The sequence below is a fragment of the Phyllobates terribilis genome, unplaced genomic scaffold (assembly GCF_046119375.1).
Source record: "Phyllobates terribilis strain yellow unplaced genomic scaffold, ASM4611937v1 Scaffold_2__4_contigs__length_985480577, whole genome shotgun sequence".
Classification (NCBI taxonomy): domain Eukaryota; kingdom Metazoa; phylum Chordata; class Amphibia; order Anura; family Dendrobatidae; genus Phyllobates; species Phyllobates terribilis.
Window position 1 is genome coordinate 652,543,871 of NW_027362762.1, and position 17,015 is coordinate 652,560,885.

Genomic DNA, 17,015 nt, shown 5'->3' on the forward strand with positions numbered 1-17,015 from the left:
AATGACCATTTTTTTGGTCTTTATTAAAATGAAAAGGTTGATCGAAAAGTTTGGGGGATCTAAGAGTGTGGCAACCCAGTAGTCATGATTACTTCGAATTCTGACAATATGAGGGTCATGCTGCAGGTAGTGCAGCAAGAAGGCACTTATGTGCCTTGCGCATCTCGGAGCCCCAAAATTATTTTCCGGGCTAGATGCAGCTAAAAATTATTTTTAATTTTAAATCTGGTGAAGCTTTAGTATAGATGGCCTAATAGGATCAGTGCTGCACACTGCTACAAAGCCCAAATTATTTTCCAGTCAAGATACAGATAAACATGATTAGTAATTTGAAAGCTTAAAACGGTTGGTAGGGTGATTTTAACCAATCATCAAGCTTTTACTCTCCCCAGGATGACACAGGGGTAGAAAAGTCGTTTCGGATCCATGATTTGTTCATCTTTATGAACGTGAGTCTGTCTACATTATCAGTGGAGAGCCGCGTGCGCTTATCTGTCAGCACACCACCAGCAGCGCTGAACACACGTTCAGACAGAACGCTGGCTGCGGGGCATGACAAGATCTCCAAGGCGTAAGTGGCTAGCTCCGGCCATTTATCCAGATTGGAAGCCCAAAAAGAGCAAGGGTCCAGTGACACAGTCGTGGCTTCAATGTTTACTTGGAGATACTCCTGTACCATCGTCTCTAGGCGTTGACTATGTGTCAGACTTCTTGTCTCCTGTGGCCTTGCAAAGGATGGGCTAAAAAAGTGGTGAAATGATTCCGCAAAATTGATGTTACCAGCAGATACTGTGGTTCTGTTACGGTTTGAGTGCTGAACACTTGACGGTCCCACGGTTGGCAAGTTGGAACTGTGAGATTCACTACGTGCACCACTGGTATTTTGTGGAAAAGCACATGTAAGATTCTGCAACAGTCTCTGCTGATACTCCTGCATGCGTGCATCCCTTTCTATGGCAGGAATAATTTCTGCAAATTTACTTTTGTACCGGGGATCTAACAGTGTGGCAACCCAGTAGTCAGGATTATTTCTAATTCTCACAATTCGAGGGTCATGTTGCAGGTAGTGCAGCAAGAAGGCACTCATGTGTGTTGCGCATCCAGGAGCACCAAGTCCCTGTTGTGTTGGTGGCGAGGTAACAATCATGCTTCCTTCCTCTGTCCTCTCCCCCCAACCTCGCACAACAGAAATGTGATCAAGGTCTCCCTCATCTGATGAGTCTTCCATCAGTTCGTCCTCCACTTCTTCCTGGGCTCCTGCACCTTCCTCACTAGTTTGGCTGCTACCATGCGCCCTGGTAAAACCATCTCCCCCACCCTCACATGCCTGCCGCCTTGGTGCTGCCGACCGTCTGGACCTTGCAGATGTTAGCCCTTCCGCATACAACTCCTCCTCCTCTACTTCCTCCACCTCCTCTTGTGCCACCACCTGACTCCGAATTCTGTTTAACATGTGCTCCAGCATGTAAATCACCGGAATAGTCATGCTGATAATGGCATCGTCAGCACTAAACATCTTCGTCGCCATTTCAAAACTGTGCAGAAGGGTGCATAGGTCCCTGATCTGAGACCACTCCTCCAGCGTGATTTGCCCCACCTCTGAATCTCGTTGGCCCAGGCTATACGTCAGAACGTATTGCACCAGGGCTTGTCGGTGCTGCCACAGTCGCTGCAACATGTGCAGAGTTGAATTCCACCGGGTAGGCACATCGCATTTTAGCCGGTGAAGTGGCAGGCCCAACGACTTCTGTAGAGATGTAAGTCGCTGAGCTGCGGGATGCGAACGGCGGAAGTGAGCACACAGCGACCGTGCCCTCTGCAGAAGGCCATCTAGTCTGGGATAGTGGGCTAAAAATTGCTGGACAACCAGGTTCAACACGTGAGCCATACAAGGCACGTGTGTGACATTGCCCCGGCGAAGGGCCGCACCCAGGTTTGCAGCATTGTCGCACACGGCCTTCCCTGGTTTCAGGTCCAGTGGAGACAACCATTCATGAAATTGGTTCTCCAGAGCTGACCACAACTCCTCAGCTGTGTGACTCACATTTCCCAGACATTTCAATGTAAAAACCGCCTGATGACGTTGAGCCCTACTGCCAGCATAGTAAGGAGGTGTGCAGGATCCCTTCTGCGCAGTTAGAAAGCTTGTGGCATGACCAGACAGGCTTTGGGTGCAGGTGGAAGACCGAGAGGAGGTTGAGGAGGCAGAAGCAGTGGAGGAACTTTGACATAAAGAGGATTGACGCACAACTCGTGGGGACGGCAAGACTTGGACAGCAGCCCCTTGTCCTGCTGTCACCATAGTTACCCAGTGCCCAGTCAGCGACATGTAACGCCCCTGTCCATGCCTACTCGTCCAAGTGTCTGTGGTGAAATGCACCCTGTCACACACAGAGTTTCTCAAAGAAGCGGTGATGCTGTGTGCGACATGCTGGTGGAGCGCAGGCACACCTTTCTTTGAGAAGTAGTGCCGACTGGGCATCTGGTACTGGGGCACTGCGACGGACATAAGGTCTCGAAAATCCTCTGTGTCCACCAGGCGGAAAGGCAGCATTTCTGTAGCCAAGAGCTTGCAGATGGTGAAATTCAACCTCTTAGCATTCTCATGGCTAGGAGGAAATGGTCTTTTACTTGTCCACATCTGAGGGACCGAGGGCTGGCTATTGTGCTTAGACGGGGTTGATTAGGGTGTCCCCGGCAAACTGCCGGTCTGTGAGGAAGATGCAGGCGGACATGTTAGGTTGCCTTGATCCAAAGGTGGTGCTATCGATGTCGGACAGCGCTCAACACCAGCTGGTGTTACCACCTCCAAAGAAAATGATGACCTGCCAATCACGCTGGCTGTTGCGGGTAAAGAGGTGGCAGGTCTGCGCCCCAAAACAGGTGTGACTGCTGTCCCCCCAGTCACAGAGGATGAAGAGGCCGCGGATGCACAAGATATGGCAGACGGTGATTGGCCCGGCCGGCTAGGCCGCATTGTAGCACACTCAGCTTCCCACTGCAACTTATGCTTCATGTCCATGTGCCGGTTCATGCATGGAGTACTCAAACTATGTATTTTTTGGCCTCTACTTAGCTTTTGCTGACAAATGTTACAGATAACACGAGTTGGGTCATCTTTATCGATCTGAAAAAATGCCCAGGCTATGCAAGGCTTAGCACCCATGCGACCTGAAGAGCCACCACGACTTGTGGTGAGAGGCAGAGTTGTGTTTGAGGATGCAGTTGTTGACGTGCTTCCAGTACTACGTCTCTGTCCAGGAAGGCGCAACCTGACCTCGTCGTCACTAGCATCTTCCTCCACCTCCTCTGCTGACCTCATCTCTTGGCTGACTGTGGGTTGACAGTAAGTGGGATCTCCGACCTCATCATCATCACCCTGTGCGTTATCACACCCGTCGTCCTCAGAGCCAACCTGTTCCTGCCCTGACAAAAAACTAAAGTTGTCGCTCCAATCAGGTATTTGAGTCTTATCATCGTCTTCCTCATTGTCTCCACCAACAGGAGTTACAGTTTGGGAATGAGGGTCTACATTATGGTCAGAACCTTCTGCGTCTGGTCCTGGATCCGACTCATAAAGATTCTGGGCATCAGTGCAGATCATTTCCTCGTCTGGATTCACAGAAGCGCTGGAGTCGACCTCTGATTCCCAGGCTATAGTATGAGTAAACAGCTCTGCAGACTCAACCATCTGTTCTACCTCATACTCAGACGGGCAGCTGGAGATTTGGGAGCTGTGAGGAAGCAAGTGCGATTTGGGTGACACCTTTGAGGACTGGAGTATTTGTGATGTTGAAGTTGATGTGGAGGAGAGCCCACTTAAAGGAGCACTTGATATCCGTTGAAGCACCTGCTGTTTTTGTGCCTCATCTGGAATTTGTAGCGATTGGCGTGGCCGTAAGAAAGGGATCTTATCACATTGTCCGCTAAAAGAAGTAGACATTTTAGTTTGGCTGGAAGATGGTCTTTCTTCTGCAGATGTTACTGTTGCTTTAACACCTACCCCACGGACACAACCTTTTTTCCCCTTCCCAACACGCCTATTCCCCTTTCCACCAGCAGCAGGCCTTTTTCCACTCATTTTGGTGGTTAACTAATTCACAACTCTGGAGTTGTTTGCACAAAAAAACAATGGATGGTAACCGAGCAGAGCTGAGTGGCCAAACTGTGGTAATAGGCCAAAACTATTGGCTGGGTTAGATGCAGAAAAAAATTATTTTGAATTTGCAACCTGATGGAGGTCAGTATAGATGGACTAATACAAATAGTCCCACACACAGCTAGAAGCCCAAATATTTTTTCAGAGGTACTGTAGATGCAGATAAAAATTAGTTTTAATTTGCAACCTGATGGAGGTCAGTATAGATGGACTAATAGAGAAAGTCCGACACACTACTAGAAGGCCAAATATTTTTTCAGAGGTAGATGCAGAAAAAAATATATTCAGTTTGCAACCTGATGGAGGTCAGTATAGATGGACTAATACAAATAGTCCCACACACAGCTAGAAGCCCAAATATTTTTTCAAAGGTACTGTAGATGCAGATAAAAATTATTTTTAATTTGCAACCTGATGGAGGTCAGTATAGATGGACTAATAGACCAAGTCCCACACACTGCTAGAAGCCCAAATATTTTTTCAGAGCTAGATGCAGAAAAAAATTATTTTTAATTTGCAACCTGATGGAGGTCAGTATAGATGGACTAATAGACCAAGTCCCACACACCGCTAGAAGCCCAACTATTTTTTCAGAGCTAGATGCAGAAAAAAATTATATTCAATTTGCAACCTGCTGGAGGTCAGTATAGAAGGACTAATAGAACAAGTCCCACACACTGCTAGAAGCCCAAATATTTTTTCAGAGCTAAATGAAGAAAAAAATTATTTTTAATTTGCAACCTGATGGAGGTCAGTATAGATGGACTAATAGACCAAGTCCCACACACTGCTAGAAGCCCAAATATTTTTTCAAAGCTAGATGCAGAAAAAAATTATTTTTAATTTGCAACCTGATGGAGGTCAGTATAGATGGAATAATAGACCAAGTCCCACACACTGCTAGAAGCCCAAATATTTTTTCAGAGCTAGATGCAGAAAAAAATTATTTTTAATTTGCAACCTGATGGAGGTCAGTATAGATGGACTTATAGACCAAGTCCCACATACCGCTAGAAGCCCAACTATTTTTTCAGAGCTAGATGCAGAAAAAAATTATATTCAATTTGCAACCTGCTGGAGGTCAGTATAGAAGGACTAATAGAACAAGTCCCACACACTGCTAGAAGCCCAAATATTTTTTCAGAGCTAAATGAAGAAAAAAATTATTTTTAATTTGCAACCTGATGGAGGTCAGTATAGATGGACTAATAGACCAAGTCCCACACACTGCTAGAAGCCCAAATATTTTTTCAGAGCTAGATGCAGAAAAAAATTATATTCAGTTTGCAACCTGATGGAGGTCAGTATAGATGGACTAATAGAATGATGCTATGCCCAAAAGATTTTACTTCACTAGGTGCAGTAAAAAAATTGGTATTCTATACACAGGTGTTATATCTTGCAACACAGATAGGCTACTCCACTGACTAACACACTCTGCAATAGGCCAAAAAGGATTAGCTTTGCTAGATTCAGCCAAATGCTGTGAAAAAAACTTGCACAGCACTGGCACAGACCTGCCTGGCAAAAACTGATAGGAACTCATGTAACCTAGTCCTGAAAAGGACTCCAATTACAATTAGTCTTTACTCCCACAACCTATCTATTTAAGAGCACAGACCTCCCTGATAAAAGTCGTAGGAAATGCTGTAACCTAGTCCTTAAAAGGACTGCAATCACAACTATTCCCTACTCCCAAGCTATCTGTAGATTTGTGCGAAAATTGGCTTGAAATTAACAAGGTATAGCGCACACAGCAACAGCGGTGCCGTCTAACACGCAGCTGCAGCAGTGAGAAAATGGTGGCGACAGGGAAAATGGCTTGGTCTTATAGGGCAAGGACATGTGACATACACTGCCAATGACACATGCCCTTGCTTGTGTGAAAAAAGCACTTTGCTCCGTGTGTGCGCTGCTGATAGGCTGACAGATTGCACCTCCCCACTGCAAATGCGGGAAAGAGAAAAAAAAATGGAGATCTTCATTGTTCCTGCAGAGATCCATCCGCTGCCCCTCCCCCCACCCCGCTGTACACTCAAACTGCGTATTAACATTAATTTTCATCATTACTGAGAAAAAATCCAGTTATGATTTTGGTGCACGAACAGTTATCGAACATAACCTCGAACAGCCGAATTTTTCTCAAATTGTTTGTGTTCGCCGAACGGCTCGAACACCGCCCAAAACAGCTCGAATTTGAGATTGGCGAACAGTTCGAGTAGAAAAACGCTCATCTCTAATCCTGACTACTGGGTTGCCACACTCTTAGATCCCCCAAACTTTTCGATCAACCTTTTCATTTTAATAAAGACCAAAAAAATGGTCATTTTTGAAATTATAAGCATTAGCAGGTTATTAGAAACTGAAATCAAACAGTTTTCAACTCAAAACTTTATTCTAGGTGATGTTACATTTTCACATAGGACCCCTTGTTCGAAAGGAGCTTCTGAACTCTCTCGTCCATTGAATTTGTCAGGTTTTGGATGGTTTCTGCTTTAATTGTTTTGCATGAGGACAGAATACCCTCCCAGAGCTGTTGCTTAGATGTGAACTGCCTCCCGCCATCATAGACACTCCTTTTGATGATGCTCCAGAGGTTCTGAATGGGGTAGAGGTCAGGGGAGCATGGGGGTCACACCATAAGTTTGTCCCCTTTTATGCCCATATCAGCCAGAGATGCAGATGTTTTATGTGCAGCATGAGATGGTGCATTATCATGCATAAATATGATCTTGCTGTGGAATACACGGTTCTTCTTCTTGAACCATGGCTGGAAGTGCTGTTTCAGAAATTCCACATACATTATGGAGTTCATCTTTACCCCTTCAGGGATCCTAAAGGGGCCGACAATCTCTCTCCCCATGATTCCAGCCCAAAACATTACTCCACCTCCTCATTGTTGGCGCTATAGCCGTGTTTGCGTAGGGTGTCCATCAACCAGCCATCCTCCACTCCATCCATCTGGACCATCGAGCGCTGCACGGCACTCATCCGTGAACAAAACAGTTTTGAAATCAGTCTTCATGTAATGTTTGGCCCACTGGAGCCGTTTCAGCTTGTGTGAAATGGATAGAGGAGGTGGACAGGATGGCGTATGCACAGCTGCAAACCTCTGAAGGACCCTGCATCTTGTTGTTCGGGGGACGTTGGAGGCACCAGCAGCTTCAAAAACTTGTCTGCTGCTATGACAAGGCTTCTTTGCTGCTGCTCTTTTAACCTGACGTAATTGCCTGTAGGAAAGAGTCCTCAATTTGCCCTTATCAGCACGCACACGTGTGTACTGTGAATCAGCTACATACTTCTTGATTGCCAAGACACTTCATCCTGATCATCGCACAATGTTGATTGTAGTCATGCCTTGACCTAAACACTCCACAATTTGTTGCTTCTCAGCAGCCGACACATCCTTTTTCTTTCCCATTTTGGCAGAAAATGTAGGCTGCTTAATAATGTGGGACAGCCTTCTTAAGTAGTCTTGCCTTTCATTGGACAAACCTGCCAAACTAATTAGCACAGGTGTCTGCAATTGCTTACAGTGATATAAAGAGCCCTGACACACATCACCATCAATGAGTTTAACTGACAAACAAACAAATTCTTCCCTTATCACTCCTAAACACTTTTTGCATAATAATTTGGAACACAGTGTACATGCGCTTTTCCACAAAACACCAGTGGTTCACGTAGTGAATCTTACAGTTGAAACTTGCCAACCGTGGTCTGTATGGAGTTGTTCAATAAAGGGCCCAAAATTAAGATAACATAGATGGGAGAGGTCTCTATGAATAGGAATTCCTAAGTATTTGATAACCTGTGAGGGCCAGGCAAAGGGAAAGTTGGACTGGATGGAATCCTGTATGGATTTTTGGAGGGAGACATCGAGGGCCTCAGACTTCGCTGCATTGATTTTAAAATTTGACCATGTAACAAAGTGATCTATTTCAGCCATAACAGCATGGATGGATATATGTGATTGAGTGATATATACTAGGACATCATCAGCAAATAGAGAGCACTTGTACTCGGTGCCTCCCACCTCAATCCACCTAATATTGGGGTTATGGAGAATTGATGAGAGCAGGTGCTCCGTCACTAGGATGTATAAGAGAGGGAACAGAGGACATCCCTGCCTTGTCCCATTGGTGATTGTGAAAGGTGATGAAAATGTTCTGATGCACCCCCTGGGCCTTGGGACACCCGGAGCCGGACCCTTTTTGGTGGATGCTGGTGGTTGTAGTCTCCGTGGTGGCGACCCGGTTCTGTGGCTCAGGGCGGTCAAACCAGTGGCGGAACTATTTATGTGGTTTTGATGTTTAAATGTCCGACTACGCCACCCGTGGATTGCGGTCAGAGTGAACCGCCGCTGCAGGACAGACCGCTGAGGCTGGTGTTGTGGGTGCAGCAGAGCATAGCATAACTCCCCACGGGAGGAGTATAGCCTCAGGGCAGTGTATGCAGAGGATGGGGGTGATGGTGCAGGGCAGCAGCAGTAATGACACAGAGTCAGTGATGCAATCCAGGGCCTTTACTCACAGTTCTTATTTTCCAGACCACGTCTGCAGGTAACGGCTGCCCACGTCGTACTGTGCTCACCAGGTGAGGGGCTCAGACAACTCCCAAATAACTTTGGAGCGCTTCACAAGACCCCCTTTGTGTGTCCTTTGTCTTACCAACCCTTCTGTCTGACTGCCTCGGGCCTCCTCTTGGTAAACTTGGCGCCAGTTTCCCTGACCCTATGTGGTGCCTTCCTAGCGGGTGTAGCGAGGGGCTGCATCACATAAAATGTCACAGCCTCCGGTTTCTAGCTGAGGGTCGTTTCCTGCCTCCACTAGTTTCGGGGACCGGTCTCCCCCTTTGGCCTGACCCCTCCACGCAGGTGGATTCGGGCGTGCGGTGGCGACTCGCCCGTCCGCACCCCTGGGATCCCTTCGTTCCTCGTTCCTGGAGCCTTCTCCGCTCCTCTTCCTTCCTTCTCCCTCTTCCAGGCCTGGGCCTCTGTTACTAGGCCCTCCTCCGGAGCAGAGCTCATGCAGAGACCCTGCTCCCTGTCACTTCTGCTCAGACTTCTCTGCACTGAACTAAGATGGTGCCCACCTTTTATACTCCCTTCTCAATGCACCCAGGAGCTGCTTCCTCCCTGCTCCTGCACTACAGGGTTCCCCTTCCTCAGTGTTCCCTCCCCCCACTCCAGCCAGGGACAGGGACTGTTGTGCCCATCTCAGGGGCATATTGGTCGCCCTGCCCCATGGCAATGTGGTGTAATGCATGCAGGTGTCGGTTCCTGATCCACACTCCATCCTTACCTGAGAGTGAGATATCACACCACTGGGTGAGGTGCAATACCTCTGTAGCAACCGAGCCCTCAGGGTGCTACAGTTCCATTTATCTTCAGCCTAGGTGACGTATTGCGATACAGGGCCGTGATTTTGGCTATAAAAGGGTCCCCTAGACCCCTACCCCAAGCTTTTTAAGAGAATCATATATGGCGTGCCAGGAGACTCTATGGAATGCTTTCCCAGCATCCAACGAGAGTATCTAATTACAAATTTTTAACTGCATCTAGCCCAGGAAATACTTTGTGCCTAGTAGCAGTGTCTGCTAGTCAGCGGATTATCCCGGCTGTTAAGCAAGCTACACCACCTGTAGTTTGGACACTTAATTTTTTCAAAGGAAATGCTTCGGGACCACGGGATACTCAGTGAAGGGCATCAGGAGGCACCCCAAGGCATTGGGGCTGGGACTGGCAGTAGGATGCCTTGCGGTGGACAGCCGAGCTCGATCCTTATAAAAGCTTTTTAACTGCAGCAGCTTTAGTGGACGCTACTGGAGCTGGAATTACGCGGCTGCTGGCATGAGACTTGCCCTCCAATAGATCCTTGTAAATGGATTTAAAGTGTATTCATTCAAATTAGAGAGACAATTTAAATTAAAAAGCTTAGAGCTGCCTCCACCACAGGGGGGCTCGCTCGACCCACCAGCGGACAGGCACCAGTATTGGGAGAGGGGGGCTGGCCGTCAGGGTTCACCGCGGCTCTGGCACAAACCCGGCGACACGGAGGTGGCACGGGCAGGAGCGGACTGAACGTGTCGGCTTCTCACTTTTTGGATTTTAGAAGGGCATGACATGCCTATATCTGTGTCTCCCCCTCCTTTTACTCCTCCACCTCTTTTCTTTTCTCATGGCTATATGTACTTCTCACTTTTCCATGTGTTAGTTGTGTCTTCTGAGCAGTTTGTCAGCTTTTGGACACCTTTGAAGGTGTTTTCTATGTGTTTCTATGTGTTTTTGTTTGCCTGCCATTGGTTTTAACGGTGTTCGAAGGTGTTCGACGAACAGTTCGACGAACAGTTCGGCGAACACACGGGTGTTCGACGAACCGAACCGAACTCGAACACTACGGGGGTGGCTCAACACTAGTTATGGTCCAGAAGAGAGGATGTGGGTTTCAACATCAGAGGTGAATGCTCCCAGGTTGGTTAGTTCATTCCACACCTCTTATCCTGAGAAACCTTGACCTGAGTGTCCGGAGGCCACTCACAGAGGGGGGTGTATGGTCACGGGTGTGTCACATGTGACAGACAGTCGTCCTGCAGTTGGTTGCAGAAGATCTCTTCGTTTGGCATTGCAAACACCGTCTTAGATCTGTCTCACTCTAGGACGCAGCGGCTACCTCCCTCGGGCTAATTGACACCCAGGCCTGGGTGTTTAAATACTTTCTGTTTGCTACAGGGAGGTGCTGGTAATATTCACATGTTCCCTTGTGAAGGCTTGGAGCTACTGCAGTCAGTTTGCTTCCTCTCTGGTGCTAGGAGAACATGTGGTGTAATCTCTCTGAAGTCAGCTCAAGCTAAGTTACTTTCCCCCGTGTTTGTCTCCCTTATTGTCTTTAGTTGTTAGTGTTCATCCCCCCTTCTCTATCCAGGGGCAAGCTCTAGGGAAATACAGGGTTTAGGTTCCCGTGCGGCGATTGGTGAGGAACCAATATAGGAACGATAGGGGAGACAGGGTGATATATCAGCCAAGGAGGTCTCCACTCCCCCTTTCTCTAGTGTCTGGGCTCCCTTCCCCTCTTCCCTTCATGTTGAACTTAGTCTTTCCCACACCTTGCGTGACAAAAATTGGCACATCTCAGATCAATTTGTTACAGTGCAATAGCAATATAGCGATGCTACTGGTTATTGGCCAAGTCTGGATTAATGTTTCCAATGCACATCTGCCCCAGTTTGAATAGAGTAGAATTTTTAGTTGCTGTGAAAACTGCGGTATTTTAATCGCAGTAAAATTGGCCCACCTCAGATCAACTTGTTACAGTGCAATAGCAATATAGCGATGTTACTGATTACCAGCCATGTTTGGATTTACGTTTGAAACGCAAAACTGACGCAGTTTAAATAGAGTATAATTTTTAGATGCTGAGAAAACTGTGCAATATTTTTACAGCAGTAAAATTTGCCCACCTCGGATCAACGTTTTACAGTGCAATAGCAATATAGCTACGCTACTGGAAGGAAACTGGTCCAAGTCTGGATTTATGTTTTGAAAGCCGCAGTTTAAATAGCGTAGAATTTTTTGATGCTGAGAAAACTTTTCAGTATTTGTATCGCAGAAAATTTAGCACACCTCAGACTCTTTTCACTCTTAGCACTATATAGCGATGCTATTACAGCCAAGCAAGTATGCCTGTATGTTTTAAACGCACAAATGGAGCAGAATTTTTGGTGCAGAAGATTTAGAGGCTAAGAACACTTTTCAGAATTTCACAGAAAATTTAGCACACCTCAGATGGAGTCTTTTCACTGCTTATTCTATATAGTGATGATATTCCAATCTGCCAAGTCTGGCTGTATGCTTTTAATGCACAACTTGAGCAATGTAAATGGAGTATAATATATCTTTTCACAACAATTTGCAAGATTAAGAGCAAAAAGATTATTAGTAGCCCTCAGAAAAGCTATTAAATATGAGTTCCAGCAGCAGAAAGGATATGCAATGAACCATATCTTGACCTACACTATCCCTCCACAATCTCTCCCTAATCTACTGTTAACAGCAGTATTAATATTCAATAGAATGAGCCCTTATAAGGGCTGTTGTTGCAGATAAAACAAATAAATGTTTGGAATCCCTGCCTATACGCTGGTAAAAATCTCTCCCTCGCTCAGCAGCAGCAGCTCTCCCTACTATGCCTGTTTCCGGGGTAGACTGTGATGAGCATAGGGTCCCGGGTCTTACATATGATCAATTCATTTATTCCACATGTAGGAAAACTACAACAAAACGTTTCTGCCCCTTGCAGGCTTTTGTCAATTGTGTCACAACACAAGTGATAAAAGCCTGCAAGGGGCTGAAATGTTTTGTTGTAGTTTTCCTACATGTGGAATAAATGAATTGATTGTATACACGTGAGTGCCGGGATCTTTCTACTTTGCTTGCAATCTATCTCTCCACGTGCACCACCAATTACTAACAAGGACTATGGAGTGCCGACTATTTCTTTATACATATATTGTTCTTGGGTCTTATATAGACCTGATGACGCTATGCTTTCAGCCAATCACAGTTATTCCACTACCAACATGGCTACGATATTACAGTGACTGTCAGGCAATCCTCGTATGTTTATTGATTGTCTAAAAAGCGCCAAACAGGCCGGGACTTGAGCTTCTGCTGGAGCTGTAAAAAAAATAATCGCCCAATAACGAGCATCCCGAGAACAGTGATGCTTGAGCAAGTAACAAGTAGTGACGAGCACGGTCGCTCATTACTATAGAATACGATTTTTGTAAAACTCAAATAGAATTCAATACTACGCTAATAAATTTCCACATCTCTAGTAAAAAAATGTTGTTATATTGAGCATACTAAACTCTTATTTAAGTGTCCAGCAAATCGCATTGTGAAATTACCTAATAGAACTACAAAAAAAAGTTTCTTAAAAAAAGTGTTTAAAGAGTCTGTCCACTACTTTTTCATTGATGGCCTATCCTTGTCATCAATGTCTGATCGGCTGTGGCTGATAACACTAAAAGTAGTGGACAACCTCTTTAAAGCAAAGCCAAGATGTTAATTTTTTTCAAGAAAAAGTAACTTCATTTAGCTAAACTTTTAAAAATTAAACATGTATGTGGCTAAAATGACCGGTATAATAAATATAACCTAATTTAAACATAGTACTGCAATCACATAATTAAAAATACAAATTACAATGTCAGAATTTTTTTCTTAATTTTCCCAACCAAAATGATTTACTTGTACCCAAAAATGGTTTTAGTAAAACATGTAACTCATCATGCAATGTCAAGCCAACATACAGCTGTATCATCAGTAAATTAAACAAAAACATGGGACAGATTTATGAAAACTGACATTTCATATCCCAGTCTAAAAATAAAACATCTTGAAAGTAAATGTCCCCAAAATTATTAAAAACATATATCTATGTTAAATTTGGTTACATTTTGATTGCCCTAAAGTTGGTAAATTATTTTTATACCTGCTACGAGCAGGTGCAGATTTATGCCAAAATTTGTGTCATTTTCTTGCATAAAGCTTCATAACTCTGTCTAAAAGCTGTTGACCATGCACTTTTCTGATACACAATGCGCAATTTTTCAACTTTTGGCAAGCATGGTGCTAAAAAAAAACTGTATGTGGCTGCACCTTGGCCGAATGCACCTCTTCTTCTTTACTAGTTTGCATAGTAGTGAGGTTATAAAATAGAGGTTACATGGTAGACTTTTGTGTTGACATGAAAAATTATGAAAAAATGTTTCCATGTTATAAATTAGACAGCAGAAAATTATTTAGTGCAAATCTTTTTTTTTTTTTTTTTTTAATTCTGCCCTTTTTCTAGTTTGGATCAATTGTATGAAAATTTTTGCATGTTGATTCTGCAGCAAATACTTAGTATATGATGATCCTCTGTATTAGTTTTTTTTTAATAAATTAATAAATGTGTTTCTTATTATATGGAGCCGTCTATCTTATCTAATATATAGACTAACTAGAGCTATGTATCTTTATAAATATTAAATATAGACTATTTAGGGCAATGTGTCTTAATTAATACATTGCGCATACTAAATAGAGACTATTTAAGAGCAACATGCTATCTTGATAGATTGAGGAATACAAGGAGAGAACCCATGTTATCACATTTTAAGATCTATCAATCCTTAATAAAATTGAATTTGAAAATTAATTCGTAATAGATTGTTTTAATTTTTAATCCATGTCATAAAGCCCCCGATGCACAAAGAAATCTAGTAGTGTTCCGTTAGGTTAGAAGAGACGTAGGTTATTAAAATCAAACTACTGAAACTATGAACACCGACAAACATATGGACAAGAAAGGAAAGAAATAATGGGAAACAGAGAGGAGCATACATTCGTAGACACAATCTGTAGCTTGTAAAGAAATCATTTCTACAAGCCTATAGTGCAATACCTAACCTTGAATAAGTGTTTTCTGGCTGTCATCTAAAAATCTAAGGAATATCCAGTAGAGAATACATGCAGGGGACATACATTATTTCCACAGCTTTTTATCTCACACATGTGACTTTGCCTATCAAGAATTGCAGGCTCTTATTCTCACTGGTGGGACTCCGCTATCTCCCTCTGCTGTATATATCATGCCAGAGAACTGTGTACCTTTTTTGCATTAATATAAATAGCTGTTTAGGATTGATTTCTGCGCCCGATAGTCTCGTCTGACCTGTTCTTCATCTGCTTTACTTTGTATGTATTTCAGATCTGGCTTATTTAGAGTCGAGATAGAGTAACTTTACATATTATGGGTGCATTTATAAGGACATTTCGATTCTAATCGGGAAATAAAAGGCTCTTTTGGGCATTCCAAAAATGATGTCTATCTGATTTACATTTACTATGTAATGGAAGTGATCCATTGGAGGCTATAAATAATAATGATTGATATTTCCTCTATAAAAGATCAATTTTCTTTTTTTTAACCAACTTCACAAGAACGTATATGAGACTGGATGAAGAACATTTTTCTTTATGTTTTGAGAACGTCTCAGGTATACGATAGTTGTATCTTATTCTAAGATTAAACCATATCATCAGTTTTCTTGAACAAACGTTATAAAATGCGGTTAGGCCATGTTACGTTGATTTCTTTACTGTCTTAAAGAGAACCTGACAAGTCCCCATAGCCCTCAAAATGCTACCACGTGTTTATTCTTATACGAACACCCTGCCTAACAAGACCTTTGTACTGTATACGTGATTGCAGTGTATGGCAAAAAATAATGTCAAAAATTTGTTTCCAATATGCTAATTAGTTTCAGACTTGTCAAGCGGTTATTGGTTTCCCCAGGCTAGTTGTCATGCTAATCATGCTATTGTGACTAGTGTTGAGCCACCCCCGTAGTGTTCGAGTTCGGTTCGGTTCGTCGAACACCCGTGTGTTCGCCGAACTGTTCGTCGAACTGTTCGTCGAACACCTTCGAGCACCGTTAAAACCAATGGCAGGCAAACAAAAACACATAGAAACACATAGAAAACACCTTCAAAGGTGTCCAAAAGCTGACAAACTGCTCAGAAGACACAACTAACACATGGAAAAGTGACAAGTACATATAGTCATGCGAAAATAAAAGAGGTGGAGGAGTAAAAGGAGGGGGAGACACAGATATAGGCATGTCATGCCCTTCTAAAATCCAAAAAGTGAGAAGCCGACACGGCCAGTCCGCTCCTGCCCGTGCCACCTCCGTGTCGCCGGGTTTGTGCCAGAGCCGCGGTGAACCCTGATGGCCAGCCCCCCTCTCCCAATACTGGTGCCTGTCCGCTGGTGGGTCGAGCGAGCCCCCCTGTGGTGGAGGCAGCTCTAAGCTTTTTAACTTAAATTGTCTCTCTAATTTGAATGAATACACTTTAAATCCATTTACAAGGATCTATTGGAGGGCAAGTCTCATGCCAGCAGCCGCGTAATTCCAGCTCCAGTAGCGTCCACTAAAGCTGCTGCAGTTAAAAAGCTTTTATAAGGATCGAGCTCGGCTGTCCACCGCAAGGCATCCTACTGCCAGTCCCAGCCCCTATGCCTTGGGGTGCCTCCTGATGCTCTTCACTGAGTATCCCATGGTCCCGAAGCATTTCCTTTGAAAAAATTAAGTGTCTAAACTACAGGTGGTGTAGCTTGCTTAACAGCCGGGATAATCCGCTGACTAGCAGACACTGCTACTAGGCACAAAGTATTTCCTGGGCTAGATGCAGTTAAAAATTTGTAATTAGATACTCTCGTTGGATGCTGAGAAAGCATTCCATAGAGTCTCCTGGCACGCCATATATGATTCTCTTAAAAAGCTTGGGGTAGGGGTCTAGGGGACCCTTTTATAGCCAAAATCACAGCCCTGTATCGCAATACGTCACCTAGGCTGAAGATAAATGGAACTGTAGCACCCTGAGGGCTCGGTTGCTACAGACATATTGCACCTCACCCAGAGGTGTGATATCTCACTCTCAGGTAAGGATGGAGTGTGGATCAGGACCCGACACCTGCATGCATTACACCACATTGCCGTGGGGTAGGGCGACCAATATGCCCCTGAGATGGGCACGACAGTCCCTGTCCCTGGCTGGAGTGGGGGGAGGGAACACTGAGGAAGGGGAACCCTGTAGTGCAGGAGCAGGGAGGAAGCAGTTCCTGGGTGCATTGAGAAGGGAGTATAAAAGGTGGGCACCATCTTAGTTCAGTGCAGAGAAGTCTGAGCAGAAGTGGCAGGGAGCAGGGGCTCTGCATGAGCTCTGCTCCGGAGGCGGGCCTAGTAACAGAGGCCCAGGCCTGGAAGAGGGAGAAGTAAAGAAGAGGAGCGGAGAAGGCTCCAGGAACGA